The sequence below is a fragment of the Diaphorina citri genome, unplaced genomic scaffold (assembly GCF_000475195.1).
Source record: "Diaphorina citri unplaced genomic scaffold, Diaci psyllid genome assembly version 1.1 scaffold7999, whole genome shotgun sequence".
Lineage (NCBI taxonomy): Eukaryota > Metazoa > Arthropoda > Insecta > Hemiptera > Psyllidae > Diaphorina > Diaphorina citri.
In genome coordinates, this window is record NW_007385375.1 from 1 (window position 1) to 3,525 (window position 3,525).

Consider the following 3,525-nt stretch of genomic DNA (forward strand, 5'->3'; position numbering starts at 1 on the left):
TACTTTAATCGAGTAGCGACCAGTGGCGGCATTACCAGTGTAAAAAGGTTATTGAAATGTGGAAATTGATTGCAAAGGAGGCACTTAGTAATGCTGTGATGTCCAATAAAGCTGTGGAAAAAGCTCTGCTTTATCTCTAAGTGGAAAATCTCACTAACGATTCGTGCAATAATTACTGAGGAATAGTCTCTTGAGTTGTCTAGAGTAAGCCAGTTGCTTTGGCGAACTTTGAGCAGAAACACTCCTGACGTATCACTAAAGTTAAGCAACGTCGAGCGTGATTGATACCTGGACAGGTGAGCACATCACGTGCTGCTGACTATATTGAGCTGCTTTTAGCCTCTTTTCGTTGCCATTTAAGATCTTAGCTCTCTGTCATCTGTACTTATACAAAAAAGTGACTTAATTTCCTAAAATACGTATTATAAACAATACCGTAAAGTCATACAATTTGGGCCGCTATCAACTTTTAATCAACGATATAGGTGTCTTAAGAGGTCTCTGGCAACAATGTAGAGAGCGTTGCCAAATCTTGACGTCATAAATGTGGAAAAACTCCATAAGATCTTAGCTCTCTGTCATCTGTAAAAATTAAAAAAAAGTGACTTAATTTCCTAAAATACGTATTATAAACAATACCGTGAAGTCATACAATTAGAGCCGCTATTATAACTTTGAATCAACGATATAGGTGTCTTAAGAGGTCTCTGGCAACAATGTAGAGAGCGTTGCCAAATCTTGACGTCATAAATGTGGAAAAACTCCTTGCGTTGTTGCCAGAGCTCTGAAGTAGCGCGCAAACTTATACGTCCCACTTACATATACGTATTCGTCTCTACTAGGTTGTTTGATAAAAGCATGGTTCCGACTCGATTCGAGATAGGGACAAAACTTATTCGGGACGTATAAGTTTAGGCGCTGCGGAAAGCTCCACCTCTTGGCTCAAGTTGTATAACTTTATGGTACTAATCTTGGTTACCTAATTTTTGTATTCTACCTAACCTAGTTTTAATTTCTATTGTTTCAAGTATTAATTCTGTATCATAAGAGATATTGCAACAAGAGTTGCCTTTAGTTAGTTCTAAATCACGGGTAAGTTTGCGGTTCAATAGTTATTGCCATGGGTAAAGACGGGGTGAGAATAGAGAAAGATTCATTCGGGGAGTTGGAAGTACCGAACGACAAATACTATGGCGCCCAGACCGTGAGAGATATTGTCCTCCATCAAATAGACTGTGTATTTAATAAATGTGTGTAATATAGAATTTATGCTCTTGTTAACATGTATGCTCATGTTAACATGCAAAAATATTTACCTAACAATATTTTATTTAATTTTTTGTATTCTTGTTTTGAACTTGTTTGAACTTCTTGAACTTGTTTTGTATTCTTGCTAGTTATATATCTTGAAATGAGAAAAGGAGATAACCTAACCTATCATTTTGAAAAAGCCCACGATAAGTCCCAGTTAGACAGCATTAGGCGAAAAAGAACCATCCATTACAGGAATTGCCTTATGGATGGTTCTTTTCTGCATAATGCTGTCCAGTTGTGAAGTTGCTCAGTTGCTAAGGCATGAGACTCATAACCCAGGGGACTGTGGTTCATATCCCAACGGCGATATAAAATATAAATAATATTTATATTAATTGCGTCAGAGGAAGGACAATCCTAAAACTCAGTACATATTCGATGACATGTCTGTAAATTTGGTTTTACAACCTGGTCATTCGACAGGTCGTTTTGCTTGTTTACGCAATGCCGAAAAACGATGAAATTCTGTTTCGTGTTAATATAGGCCGGGCGGTGCTGCGAACTCTTGACGTTCGCGCGCCTCCCGGCGCGATTGAATAGGAAAAAATATTTACCTAACAATATTTTATTTAATTCTTTGAAGTCTTTTTATTGAACTTGTTTTGTATTCTTGCTAGTTATTTATCTTGAAATGAGGAAAAGAGATAACTTATCATTTTGAAAAAGCCCACGATAAGTCCCAGTTAGACAGCATTAGGCGAAAAAGAACAATCCATTATAGAAATTGCCTTATGGATGGTTCTTTTCTGCATAATGCTGTCCAGTTGTAAAGTTGCTCAGTTGCTAAGGCATTGGACTCATAACCCAGGGGACTGTAGACCTACAGACCTGGGTCTGTCAGACCGTCTGACTGTGAATGACCGGCATCAACCACTAGCTGCTACTAGAACAACAACAGCAACAACAACAACAACAACAAATTTTACTAATTGCTTGTTTACCACGTGACTACAATGTCTAGAAGTCTCCTGATGTCCTGAAATGCATCGCATGGCGGAAAAAATCTCAAGACCTAGGTTTGTCAGACGGTTTGAGAGACCGTGGTCTAAAGCTTTTCCCGTAACTCTCGTTCCGACGGGTCTGTCAGACGATCTAACAAATCTAGATCTGAAGCTTTTCCCACTAGACACTTTCCAACGGCCTGATAGACCTACAGACCTGGGTCTGTCAGACCTGGGTCTGTCAGACCCAGGTCTGACTGTGAATGACCGGCATCAACTACTAGCTGCTATTAGAACAACAACAACAACAACAACAACAACATCAACAAATTTAATCATTGCTTGTTTACCACGTGACTACAATGTCTAGAAGTCTCCTGATGTCCTGAAATGCATCGCATGGATGACATATTTGTTTTGATGATGAACCTAGATTACTCTCCAAGTCATGTGCCTAGTGGACTGACGCAATGTGGTCCTAGTAACAAGTGATAACAGTCGTTACTCTCTTAACCCGCATTTTGGAGGCATTCAAGGTAAGGTTTTTTAGTAACCCGAATTTTGGAGGCATTCAAGGTAAGGTTTTTTAGTAACCCGAATTTTGGAGGCATTCAAGGTAAGGTTTTTTAGTAACCCGAATTTTGGAGGCATTCAAGGTAAGGTTTTTTAGTAACCCGAATTTTGGAGGCATTCAAGGTAAGGTTTCTAAAGTTGTGGAAAAAGCTCTGCTTTATCTCCAAGTGGAAAATCTCACTAACGATTCGTGCAATAATTACTGAGGAACAGTCTCTTGAGTAGTCTAGAGTAAGTCAGTCGCTTTGGCTAACTTTGAGCAGAAACATTCCTGACGTATCACTAAAGTTAAGCAACGTCGAGCGTGATTGATACCTGGACAGGTGAGCACATCACGTGCTGCTGACTATTTTGAGCTGCTTTTAGCCTTGAGAGGACGATCTTTTCGTTGCCATATAAGATCTTAGCTCTCTGTCATCTGTAAAAATTAAAAAAAAGTGACTTAATTTCCTAAAATACGTATTATAAACAATACCGTGAAGTCATACAATTAGAGCCGCTATTATAACTTTGAATCAACGATATAGGTGTCTTAAGAGGTCTCTGGCAACAATGTAGAGAGCGTTGCCAAATCTTGACGTCATAAATGTGGAAAAACTCCTTGCGTTGTTGCCAGAGCTCTGAAGTAGCGCGCAAACTTATACGTCCCACTTACATATACGTATTCGTCTCTACTAGGTTGTTTGATAAAAGCATG

General features: G+C 39.0%; 1 long non-coding RNA gene across 1 annotated transcript in view; it reads left to right on the top strand.

Moving 5' to 3' along the window:
- Positions 1–2,966: 2,966 nt before the first annotated feature.
- Positions 2,967–3,525, top strand: part of LOC113472757 — a 19,400-nt gene continuing 18,841 nt past the window's right edge. The window contains exon 1 of the long non-coding RNA XR_003394945.1: positions 2,967–3,506. This is a non-coding gene — a long non-coding RNA (uncharacterized LOC113472757). The remainder of the gene's footprint in view (positions 3,507–3,525) is intronic.